At 36.1% G+C, this 13,924-nt stretch overlaps 1 pseudogene; it reads left to right on the top strand.

The window, feature by feature from the left end:
* Positions 1-10,533: 10,533 nt before the first annotated feature.
* On the top strand, positions 10,534-12,537 carry LOC112099615 (annotated as a pseudogene).
* Positions 12,538-13,924: the final 1,387 nt, after the last annotated feature.

Here is a 13,924-nt window from a genome sequence, read left to right as displayed (position 1 = left end):
ATTTGATGAAGAGTAGAACTGAAGAGAAACGAAAAGGATGATTTGATGAAGAGAAGAGAAGAGGTGAAGAGATAGGAGAAGAATGAATTAGGCGGCTGTGAAAGTGTGGGCTAGATTCAGGGCATTGGCTTTTTTTCCCCTTTTTATATTAAAAAAATAATTTAAACATAAAGCTAAAATAAGGATATCCGGGTCTGGGTTCCACATATGCTGGTTTCTACGACCCCGGAACCGGACCCAGAAAAGGAAACGTTCGGGTTGGCAAAATCATATCCGAATTTGGATTTATTTTTAATCTGGTATGGGATCAACCCAGCCCCGATTATCTGGGTTTGTACAGGTCCGGGCTGGGTCCAGGTTAAATTGCCATCCCTACAATAGAGTTAGAATTTCGCATTTAATTTCTTACCTTTTCACATAAAGCATGTTCTAACATGTATTTATCTCGAATGTTATGATTTTTTACAAAGTCTTTGATGTTTTATTTCTTTCTGTAAGTCATGTTTGATATTATTTTTTCTGCAAAACTCATTAAAAAATTACAAAAGCATTATATTATCAACATATATTGTCAATTGTTGGTAAAACAATTCATAGTATAACATTTATAACTTATCGAAAATATGGTGGGCAAATACCAATTACACATTTCTAGGCTCATTTTTGCACGTTCTTTATTTGTCAAGTAGTTGAAGAAACAATCTATGACGTACGAATAGAGCCATTTAAAAAACACTAAAATACTTAAAGTGAACAATTGAACTAAATATAAGGGAGGTATGATTACTATATCAATTATCCAAGTATTAGGAGCCAAAGAAAACATCTCTTGGTGAGAGACAAAAAAACTAATTCCATCGCCAATATGCTCATTGTATTAAGAATGCGAAAATAAAATTAATACTAATATAGTGTTAATGAAAAATAATAATAACATACAAAAAATAGGTTATGAGAAAATGTAATTACTTTTTAGGCAATTCATCTTGAAATATGTATTGTAGCATCTTCATATCTTCCTCTGAAAATGAATTTAGTAGAGTGATTGAATTGTCAAAAATTTTGTGTTTACTTCTTTTTTTAAGAAATTGATCATAAGGGGATTTTTGGTATAGACTAGGCTTTTGCTTTCAGGAGCGCACATCTTTAACCTTGAATACATTAACTTGATTTGATGATTCCTCTTCAGTAGAATAGTCCTCGCTTCAACCATTATCCTACAATGGGGGATAAAAATGATGTTTCATATCTTAATGCTCATTTATGCACTATTATGTTTTACCTGTGAAAAACAAGAAGATCATAATTTATTGCCACATACTTTTATGGCTGCATTGTTGAAAATTAGCTTATGTTTTCCCTTGTTTATGTATGACCCACTCAACAAAACTCTCTTATGATGTTTCTCTTCAACATTCTCCTCATCTTGTAATTTCTTCTCAATAATGTTATCTCCCTATGCCCTTTCTTTGGCTCTCTTCACTAGTTCTTCAAAACTAAAATTTTCATGGCTTGATTCGTCATACTTCTGTCGCTTTCGAGAATGAGAAGTAATTTCAACAGGAGTGCCATTATTCTCCTTGTCCTGCTCTACTTGCTTCTGGTCTAACTTCTCTTTAATTGTTTCCATTACTTGTTACGCTCGTTTCATCCAGTCACCCATTGAATGCTTTAAACCATCAAGCTCTAATGCCATGCAGCCAAAATCTTTTCTAAGAAGTGATAATTAATTCTGTTGTTGACAATTATGCATGCACTCTTCATTCTTTAACACATGTCATTTCAATAAGATATGTTAATATATAATGAATAAAAATAGATGCCATACCTATAAGCTCCTAAAACCACTGTTTTTCTTAAGAAAACTTACGAAATTAGTTAAATCTCGATTTGTCCACATTGTTATTGGACTCAAAGATTTATCAATAGATTTTCGTGCAAATGCTACAATATCCATATAAAAAAGCTACAATAGAATTGACAAAATGATCAAGACAAAGGAAAAAAAGAAATAATATTTTAAATGATGAAATCATTTTAAAAAAACTGTTACCTCCAAAAAAAGTACACAGCCATTAACAACTCTTTTGTTGTCTTGCCTTAAACTTCCGTATGCCCTGAACAAGCCCTTCAAAAGCCCATGTTGCCTATTTTTTTTTATTTTATTTATGACATTGGTGTCTTTTAAAAAAACTACGTTGTAAAGGGCTAAATTCAACCTTAATTTAAGAAAAAGAAGGGTAGCTATAGCAAACAAAAGCCCATGTTGCCCATTTTTTTTTTTTAATTTATGACATTGGTATCTTTTAAAAAAACTAGGTTGTAAAGGGCTAAATTCAACCTTAATTTAAGAAAAAGAAGGGTAGCTATAGCAAACAAAACGAACCTTCTTTTAAAGTCACCATTCACCTCACTTTCATTCACCAATTTTGCCTCCAAACTTTTTAGCTTAATGTATCCACTATCATCACAATATTTATCCTTCAATATATCTATACCATCAACATCAAGGTTTACATCAATGTCAACTCCACCATCTTTTATTCCCATAATGTACTCAAAATCTTGAGGTGAGAGATTGATACTCCTACCATGCAAAAAAATACATGAAGTAAATAGATCAAAATTTTGAACTAACCATGAGCATAAATCTCGTTTTAGCCGACCACATTTTATGTGCAGAAGACTTTCAAATCCCAACTCCACAACAACTTTTTTTTTTATCCTTTGACAATTTTACAACTAGTTTTGCAAAACGATCTGGAGTGCATCTAGTTTCAATGGTTTCTTAGTTCCCTTTACAAAATCATCTTCTTTATTGTTATTTTGTGCTATATCACTACCAACCATTCTATATTTACCCTTCTCTTCTTCACTCAAACTTTTGAAATATTTCCCTAATACAACTATGTCCTAAAAAAAATTAAAAATATATATATAACAATAAGTTATTGCTTGAAACATGTCCCAAATTTAATGGAAATTAATTGATATCGTAGCTGCACTCACCGCTTTTTTGCCTTGTTCTCGTAATATTTTTGCTTCTTGTTTGCTACAATCCATTAAATATTTTGAAAAAACTATAATTAGTGCATTGTCACATTATTATGTTTGACTTTACTAAATATTCATAAATTTACCAACAATCAAACAATAATATTTACTTTAAGCGGACTTACAAATACTCAATGAAAGGCCGATTTTTTCTTAAAATTTCATTTTGTTGGTTCATGTCATCATTCTTCTTGAAATCATCCACATTTTTAGTCATTTTCAAGTTAACCACAAGAATTTGTACATGAAGCTATTAGAACAAGGGGGGAAAAAGAAAAATATTTAGTTGAAACTACTAGGATCAAATTTATTCATGATGTTTACTCATTTTCAAGTTTCAACAAGTTTCTACAATCATTTAAAAAAAAAAAGACAAAGTTCTAAACCAAGCTGAAGATGACTATATATGAAACAAAGCTTCTGCAGTCATTTAAAATGCGGACATTCATATCTAAACATGACTCATAGATAATATGCTAAGCAAAACGATATATTGAAAAATATCAATCCATCGAAACTTTTCACAACTATAAGCACCTTTTTTTTAGGCTGAATTTAATAGTAATAAAAGATACTTGAAATAGCCAGAACATTCTACAAGAAATGTCCAAAGATCACAAGTTTTGGATCTTGTAATAATATTTTACAAATAAATATTTCAATCCAAAATTCAATTCGCCCAAGCAAGAATTAGGAACACCTTTATAGGAAAATTAAGCAAAGCATTTGCTTCCAGAATAGTGACAAACGCCATTTATGGCATTAGTTATAATGAGGCTCTGACAGTTAGCTGACTTCACAATATTACACATTTATGATTTACTCATAGCAGTAACTCAAAAATGGATACAACTCACAATGCAATTAATAATAAAAGAAAACTTATTATTAAACAACTACATTAATAGAAGAAAACCTAGTAGAAGTTGTAACTAATAATAAAAGAAAACTTATTATTAGACAACTACATTAATAGAAGAAAACCTATTAGAATTTGTAACTAATAACTTGAAAACTGCAACTAAAAACTTCAAGTTGTAATCAGGGGTTAATAACTAAAATCCCTTACTACTTTGGAGAAATTAATAATTTCTAAACTATTCACTTTATGTTTCTAATTGTAAAATTAGTAAATTGTCATGTAATATAAAAAAAAAATATCGCCACTGTAATAGCTCCTAACTAATCTTTTAAGATTAATTGAGTGAGGGTGCCATATTTTTGAAAAGCATGTATTCAAAGTAGCAAACACAATTGAATCCCTACGTTTCAATCATGCTTCTTTAGGTTAACCATAGACTTAATTTTCCTTTCATTATCTCCCTGGAACTCATTCTAACTTGTATATTTATTTGTGTAACATAAATTTTATTTATATTCGTTGTAAATTTTCAAGGTATACTAGGTCTATACTCATCTATACTATAATTAAATAAATTTACACAATCAGTAGGCATTTGATTGAATATAATTATTGTAATGTTGTAATAAAATATATAAAGATAAACAATTAAAAAAATAAAAAAGAGTAAAAGCAGAAGAGCAAAATGGGATTCAATTTCAATAATTCAGGTGAACAAAAGATTCAATCAAATGTCCAATATTTTTAATTTACTTTTTAAACACGAACTAGCAGCAGACTCCAGTCTGATTAAAGAGTGACGACTCTTTTTTATTTCTTAATAAAAATAATCACTTTTCCCTATTCTGATTCACACAAATCATAAGACAAGTGCTTTTACCAATTAAAAAAGGCCAATCACCACTGTATCAAAAGAAAAAACTCATTTTGCATATATGGTTTGAATGTTTGATAAAGTTAATGCATGGAAAAATTTCACGATTGCGACTGTTAGAATCCCTGGATCACACTCTAAAATTCCCCATTTTACAATCTCAATAAAGAGATTACTAATGTTGAAACCAACACCGCCTGTGATTACACCGCTCTACAAATCATCAATATTGTTGCTCTTAAGTCATGATTGTAAAAAGATAAATTCCTCATTAACCTCTCTAGAAAACCCAACTCTCCTCTTGGTTTCCTAGTCAAATCACAAAGACAGAGAAAGCAAAGCAAATCGCCAAATTTTTATATATATTTTTCTTTTAAAAGGCAAATCCCTTTTTTTAAATTTTAAACCAGTAAAATTTAACTTTTAAAACAATATTTTACCGGCTTGTAACCAGTCAAATATAATTTAATTGAATTCTTTTATTATATTATAATTATTGTGGATCATTGATTTAATCCCTACTGTAATTAGCGTATACGTTGAAATTATTTTTAGCAAACAAACAAATACACCAAAATATATGCTTACTTGGTGGTGGGCATTTCGGCATGTCATGGCTTATGTTGATTCTTTTTTGTGAATGGTCACAACGGATGGGTCGAAGATTTTGGAGGTGCAGCTCTTAATTACAATATGGCAATATGATTAATTTAAAAATATGAGAAATTAATCTTAATAAATTTTGAAAAAAATGGAAAGAAAATTTGAGAAACTGAGGCAAAATTGTGCAAAGAAATTAAACCGGTTGAGAAGATGGAGCAACTTAAATTTACTTGATGTAGCAAATTAAATGATTGGACCAAGATGCCTGATTCCCTAAAAGTCAATGTCTTCAAAGTGTTGAAACTTGAAAGGAAAACACAACCCTTCACTTAAAATGAAGACCTAGATTGACTAAGATAGCATTTCATACACATGAAAGAAATTATGAGGGCTAATTTGCTTTCCTAATAATCACTTCCTTAATGATGATGATGGAGAGAATAATGGCAATAGGACATGATAATTGATGTTGGCTTAATTTTGTTGGCATTGAGAGTTGAAAGAAACGAGAGAGATATGATGAAAAAATAGAAAATTCATTCTACAGTTTCTATGCTCCCTCTCTCTCATCATGCCAGAGGACCAAAACAGAGTGAGGATGCAAAATTATGCACAGAAGGAATACTATATCAGATAATATAAAATTGAATGAGAGGTCTGGAATTAAACTGCTTAGCATAACATGAAACCTTTGACTTTGCAAAGTTGGAAGCCAAGGATTAAACTTACCTTGCACGGGTGATGACAAACAAACCAAGACGGAGACAGCGACAGCAGAGACGCAGCAGTCGTAAGGCAAACAATTGGCTCAAGGATGGCTACAATCTGTAGAGCTATTGTCAGCGCACTTGAACGGAAGTTTACGCAATGGTGGTTGTGGCTTTCTCATTATTCTTTCAATAGGAAAACCCAGTTTTTTTTTATTTTAAACCAGTAAAGTGTTACTTTTAAAATAATATTTAACCAGTTTGTAACAGGTTATATGTAAATTAATTAATTTCTTTTATTAAATTTTAATTATTGTAAATCGTTAATCTAATCTAACGGCAAACAATTATCATGGTACTGATATCGTGATTTTAATCACGGCGTCATAGAATTTTCCTTCTTTATTTCCTAATGCATTGTCCACCAATTGCTTAAGCAATTCACCTGCATGCTTAATTTAATATGGCCATTTCCTTTTTTTCCCCAATTTGCTTTCCATATTTAATGCCATGCATGTGCAATTGCCAATTTCAAGGCCAAAAGGGGAAGCCACCAAATTGAATTAGATTCAATTTCTTCTTTAGTCTCCACGTGATGGCCATTGGCATCGGTTTTCTTGGCTTCCCAAAAATCTTCGATTATTTTTCTTTTTAATTCTTTCAAGCAGATTTTTTGCTAAATGTCCTGATTTAATTTCTTTTTAATCACAAAAATATCTAAAATAAAAAAATATAAAAACTAAGATAAAAATTAACATAATAAAGTAATTAGAAAATAACTAAATTAAAAATTTACTAAAGTAATTAGAATATTTAAGACCAAAACAAGAAAAAGATAGAGAAATTAATTAGTAAAATGTAGAGACAATGTGCACTTATCATTTAGAGAAATTAAGAATACCAAAAAAAGAGGAAAAAGTGAGTTTTGTTTTAAAAATAGAATAATGAGTTGCTATTTTAAAGTATAATTTTGAGTGGAATCCACTCAGTTTAAGTAATGTATTTGTTTATCCAAAATGATGCTGGCGTGAATGAGAAGTTGGCACTCAAAATACACTTGTTGGCTGTTTTGAATAAATGCAAAAGTTATAGAGATTGCAATGGCTAGTTAAATTCAAAATTAATTTTACAATCAATTCTATAATTTATTATTTGTAACGGTTAATTAAATTCAGAACTTACTCTAAGATTGTAACGGTCAATTGAATTCAGGTTTTAATCATATTAAAATCTAGAATTAAATCAAAGGCTCAATAGAAAAGAAAATCTCCAAACAGCAAGTGAAGCTGTATCTAAGGATCAGTTAGCAAAATCAAATACTTATATCAATGCTTAAAATCCTCAGCTTCTACCCCAGCAATATTTTTGGAGAGAAAGTCCCAATCTATCAGTCTAAAAATCCTAAACTTATTGGACACAAATCAGACCTTAACAAGCAAGAATAATAGCCTTGAATTAACTAGCCATTAGACATTTATTATTTCTTTTTTTTTTTTGTTAGCTAGAATCTTGTCCTAAATTCTTTGCACAATCTTGCATGCATATCAAATACTTCTTTAATAAAAGGAAAGCTCACAATTCATTAATTTAAAAATATCCTGGTTATTTTCCATATGGTATCAGAACTTTTGTGAGAACAACAAACATGGCCAATAAAGAATCATCACTCTTTATCTCATCCTTTCGCCAATGCACTAGCCTTGTATCCATAAAGCTCAGCCCTTCAAATTTCCTAACGTGGAAATCTCAAGTATTTCTATTAGTGCGTAGCCTTGCAGTGATACACCAAAGGAGCTAGGAGACCAGAGGCTGAGGTAGAAGACAATGATGGCAAAAAGGTTTCTAATCCATATATGAGACTTCGTTGACAACGATGGTATCCTAACCCCTTGATTATTAGGAATCTTGTCTGAAGAAGTGCTAAGGATGATAATTGAAGCAGGATCAGCCCACCAAGTATGGCCATCTCTTGAAGAGCAGCTACTGCCTATGATGAAGGAAAAGATTGTTTATCTCAAAGACCATCAAATGAATCTTAAGAAAAGATCACTGATTACAAATGAATATATTCAAAAATTCAAAACTATTTATGATAGTTTGACTGCCGTAAATAAACCAGTGGACGATGGTGATAAAGAATTTCAATTGGCACACAGACTTGCCATAATTTCGAGACTTCAAAGTAGCAATACTAGTAAAATCTCCATGCCCTATATACTATCAGTTCAGCCTTGCAAGGACATCAGTAAATGCTGTCCAATGAACAAGAAGACAAGAAGCAATTTCTCAACCATGAACAAGCCTTTTTCAATCAAAGAGGAAGAGGTTGAAATCATGAGGGTTGTTTTAACTCAAGGGGAGGGGTTTCACACCAACAGAAATGAATGGAGTTTGGAACAATAACAATTTTAGAAATTTCCAATTGGAAACAACAGCAACATAACAAATGCCAACCAATAGTACTTACGCGGACCCGAGTGATAAATTTGTTTGTCAAATTTGCTTTAAGCCTAAACACAGCTCTAGACTGTCGTAGCAATTTTGATCATTCATATCAATCTAGGGAAATTCCTCTAGCTCCTGCTTCTATGCATATAAATGACAAAGCAGATGGTCTTATATTCTATTCTGACTGTGACTAACAACTCACGTTGTCAACAACTTAAGTAATATAAAAAAAAATCATTCCTTATAAAGGAAATGATTCTTTAGTTGTTGGTAATGGTAAGAGTCTTAAAATTACACACATAAGTGATATTGTGTTGAATAATAATCATGGTTGTTTGAACCTAGAAAATGTGCTTGTTGTTCCTGATATTAAAAAGAATTTGCTATCAATAAGAAAGTTAACAACTAACAATTTGTATTTATTTTTTTCTCATCAAATGGACAAACAGGGAAAGACACTTGCGAAAAGAAATAAACAATGAGGATTGTATGCTCTTAGAGAGAAAGCACAACAAACATACACAACAAATCAAGGAAACAAAGAAAGTTTTGACTGTTGATGCTGAAATATGCTTGCCCTTTACCCGACCAGATTTTTCACCAACGTTTATATGTTTGATGGAACGATATCACTCTCTCCTTGCCTTAACGATCGCTTGCGTCACTAGGTTGAAATCACCCATTTTTATCTTGCTAATCCTGTGTTCACAAAGAAATGGATCAGAGACGTCGGTGGTTTTACCGGCGTAAACCCTCCGATGCCTAAGTTAGCACAAGGTGTTTACGGAAAAACGGTTCAATTTAGATTTTGGAATGGCTTACGATTCACTCTCAATTTAGGTAGAAACACAGTCTAGTTTCAATTTGGTAGAGTTTTCCCTTCTCTCTCCGTTTTTTCATCCCCTTCTTCATCGATTTCTTCCTCTTTTATAGCCGCTGTCCCACGTTTCTGTTCACGCTTCATCCCCCCTTTCTCAGGTAGTGGCAGCCCCTCATGGGACTCTAACTGCTACATTGTGGGCAAACGTGGGATATCGTGTCTCCCTCAATAGTTTTGGGAAAAGCGCAATTATCGTGATTTTGTGAGATTGTGTTCCCGCTCTTTGGGGAATGAATATCGGCTCGGTATATGTGTCTAGTCGGTGTATTCCTCTGGCTGGTACTCGCCTCTGGGGAATGGGTATCTGCTCGGTATATGTCTCTGGTCAGTGTATTCCTCTGGCTGGTACTCGTCTCTGGTCGGCCCATGTTTGTAGAAGGTTCATTATCAGTGTTCTGCTCGTACCATTCGGCTGAGGTGATCCACCCCGGGGTGGGGATGATGGCATGGCCGAGCTGGTGCTCTTATTTGCCTAACACCAGTCCCATAGTTTCTGGTCTTGCGAGTGAAATGAGTTGAGAGTAGAAACTGATAATCGAATCTTACCGATCCTGGGAAATAGTTATCTGGTCCTTGCGTTATTGTGGTGGATATGAGGTTCCATCTCTCGTCTAAGGAGATTTTGGCCTGAGTGTGGGCCTTCATGAATATATCTAGTATATACTTAGGCTTACGTCTCTTCAGGCCCCTTATAATAGTTAGTGACGTGGCGCTTCCCGACTCTTCGTATTTGAAATTTGAAACGACGGGCTATCCATCCTCGATATTTGGTGAATGAGCTGGCATCCCCATCACTTAAACGCTTCCATTTCTCATTTTTCGTTTCAAATCCCTAGATTGAAGTCATCATCGTTTTGTTTATTCGTCTCTCCGCCGTAAGCCAACATCTTCTTTGAACTTTACTCATACTTCCCGCGTCTAGAGCCTCCACTTGCTGGGTTCTTTCTCTGTCACGGCAGCGCTATCCGTGCCAGCCTATTCCAGGTATAGCCTTTAACCCTCTCTCTGGTTGTTGTTGATTGGGTTTTGTATTGTGGGTTCTGTATTTGTCCCTTTTGTACCCATATATTTGGATATTTTGTGCTTTCCTTTTTTTAACTTCAATATGTCAAACCGGAAGGGAAAAATAATTATAGATGAGAGTGATGAAGAGATAGAGGATTCCTATCCCCATCTGTTTGGACCCAGTGATCCTCTATACTCTTCTCAGAGTGTAGGTCCCTCCTATTACAGGGATACCCCTGAATACCCTCGTCTTTAGGGACCCCAGCCCCCCCTGATTTAGAGCTTGTAGGAAACCGGGGTGGACCCGCATCGGGCTTTGGTGGGAACCATAGTTCTGGTGGGGCTGGGGTCCCTAAAGACGTGGGTGACGATGAGGGGAGCAGTTCTGAGCTGAGCATACCCCCTAAGAAAAGAAACCTTGGCCATAGGGTGGAGGCAGATTCTTACCCTATCGACTACATAGCTTGTGCCACTACCCCAACTGACCTGCTAAAGCTTAGAATCCTTTATAACATACATGAGGAGATTCTCCTTATGATCCCTGGCAAAGATCCCTAGCCGACCTCCAAGGGGGTATGTGACGATGCATCTAGAGAGTTTTAAATTAGGAGCTCGGTTGCCCCTTCAGTGTTATTTTGCCAAGATCTTGGGTGGTATGCACCTGGCTCCAGGTCAGCTACACCCAAATGGGTGGAGAGTTCTCTCGGCTATGTATGTTCTATGGGAGAGGTGCGGATCAGAGGAACCCTCCCTTGTTGAGGTAAATCATTTGTACTAGCTGCGGAGTAGCCCAAAGGAAGCAGGCTGGTGCTACTTCATGTCGAGCTCTACAAAGAGGAAGCCGATCACCGGATTTCCCTCTTCATGTAAAAATTGGAAGAACAAATTCTTCTTTGCCGGAGGAAATTGTTGTCCAGCCGCCCGTTCGCTTGGTGGTGATATTCACCTTCCAATGCGCTTTGTCACCCTAGGTCGTTTATTTATTGCCTATTTTCTTTCTCCAATCGTCACTTATTGGGTTCTTTAACCTTGTTTTCTCTTTCAAAGTCGTGGGGTTTGATCAAGGGGCTTGAAGATAGGCCCTTGCTCCAGGTGGAGACTACTTTGGTGAACACGTCTACCTGCCAAGATCTCTTATCATCAACAAAACTGGTCGGTTCGCGCTTAGTTGACGTATCTGCTGGAATGGATAACAAGATCCTCAGTGCCATGACCAAAAAGCGTGGTCGGGCTCCAAGCAGCTCCAGCAACCCTCCTCCTCCTCTGAAGAAAGCCAGTATTGGTCCTTCCAAGGCTTATGTTCCTACTCTGCCCCCTCCTCCACCTTGTAAGAGTGGTGGAGAGAAAATTACCGACGAGAGTTCTGAGGTCAGCACTCGCTCTAGGGACCGATTCTCTCCTCTTCCGCCTCGTGATCAGGGTGACTATCTGACCCCGTATCAGAGGGACTATGGGAAGTTAGTGGGACCGAAAATGGTCCAGGACATTGAGAGCATGAATCTCAGTGAATTGGTTGGTTCTATCCAGAGGGTCTCCTTCAAGCTGGCTACTATAGTTTCTTGTTATAAGAACAGGATCACGCGCCATGAGAGGAAGCTTCAAGCTGACAACTAGGACTTGAAGAAAAGAGCTGAGTCTGCTGACCGCTCGAAGGAAAAGCTGCTTGATCTGCAAAAGCAGATCATGGATCTGGAAGAAAAGGTGGCCATGGCTGAATCCAACTTTACCAAGTTTGAGGGTGAGTTGGGTGATTTGAAATTTGACCTCCAGAAGCGAGCGAGATACCTTGAAGACGGCCCTTGAGGGGGAAATTAAGTCTCTGAATGAACAGTTGGCCGAGCTGAAAGGTAAATCTGCCGATGTGGGTGATCGGCTGGACGCAGAGTATAACTCTGGTCTCGCTTTTTGCTACAAATGCATCATGTTTGTGCTTAAGGAAGAATATCCCGAGCTCGACATGAGCAAGCTTGAAGTTGGAGTGCAGAAATATATGGCTGAGGCCGACCAGGGGGATAAGGAGCAGGGTGACCAGGATCAGGTGAAGGCTCTTTTAGATAGGGTGCAGGAGGGGGAAGCAGGGGATCGTGTTCTTGAAGTAGGTTAAGGGTCAGTGCCTACTCTCCCCGATGTTGCTGATCTTCCTCTTCTTAAGATTGCTGATCCTTCGACTACGGAGGCGGCTGAACTTCCTAACCCTTAGGCTTATCTTTGTATAAATTTCAGACTTTCATCTGTTCTGTAAACATTTGAGTATAAATTTCGGATGCTTTATGTTGGCTTTTTTATTGTGGTTTTGCTTATGGATCGTGTCTGCAAATTACCTTAATATATTTAATTGGCTTTACATGCTGGTCCTTCAATCGACCGAGCAGGAATGGGCACTTGCTTGTCATAACCAAATTTGTAGATTTGCCTGCTGGTCCTTTAAGTGACCGAGCAGGATTAGGCACTTGCTTGCCTAATAAAGTTAGTAGATTTGCCTGCTGGTCTTTTAGGCGACCGAGCAGGATTAGGCACTTGCTTGCCTTTGTAGAACTTCATAAAATTACCTGCTGGTCCTTAGGCGACCGAGCAGGAATAGACACTTGCTTGCCTTAGTAAAATTTAATGAAAATGCCTGCTGGTCTTTAGGCGACCGAACAGGAATATGTACTTGCTTGCCTTAGTAAAATTTCGTGAAAATGCCTGCTGGTCTGTAGGCGACCGAGCAGGAATAGGCACTTGCTTGCCTTTGTAGAACTTCATAAAATTACCTGCTGGTCCTTAGGCGACCGAGCAGGAATAGACACTTGCTTGCCTTAGTAAAATTTAATGAAAATGCCTGCTGGTCTTTAGGCGACCGAACAGGAATATGTACTTGCTTGCCTTAGTAAAATTTCGTGAAAATGCCTGCTGGTCTGTAGGCGACCGAGCAGGAATAGGCACTTACTTGCCTTAGTAAAATTTTATGAAAATACCTGCTGATCTGTAGGCGACTGAACAGGAATAGACACTTGCTTGCCTTAGTAAAATTTTATGAAAATACTTGCTGGTCTTTAGGCGACCGAGCAGGAATAGGCACTTGCTTGCCTTAGTAAAATTTAATGGATTCTACTAGCAGGGGAATTTCATGCTGAATTCATCTTTATTGAAACTTGCATGGGTTACAGAAATGTGAAATATACGCATGTGCCACAAGTCATCATGCATTTAAGAGAAATAACTTATCGAAATAAATATTTGGTAAAGCACTTTGCTTACTAGAAGTACTTCTTCAAGTGTTCAGCGTTCCATGACCTCTTCACATCTCGTCCATCTGGGTAAGCCATCTTGCAAGCTCCTGGTCCAGTTGCTCGTATTACCCTGTAAGGGCCTTCCCATTTCGGGCCAAGAGCGCCATGGTTAGGATCCCTAGTGTTTTGGTTCACCTTCCTAAGCACCCAATCTTCTGGTCGGAACTACCTCACGCATACGTTCTTGTTGTAATAACGCATGATTCTTTGCTGACATTG

The sequence above is a fragment of the Citrus clementina genome, unplaced genomic scaffold (genome assembly GCF_000493195.1).
Source record: "Citrus clementina cultivar Clemenules unplaced genomic scaffold, Citrus_clementina_v1.0 scaffold_3, whole genome shotgun sequence".
Classification (NCBI taxonomy): Eukaryota; Viridiplantae; Streptophyta; class Magnoliopsida; order Sapindales; family Rutaceae; genus Citrus; species Citrus x clementina.
This window is presented reverse-complemented; position numbering and strand designations above follow the sequence as displayed.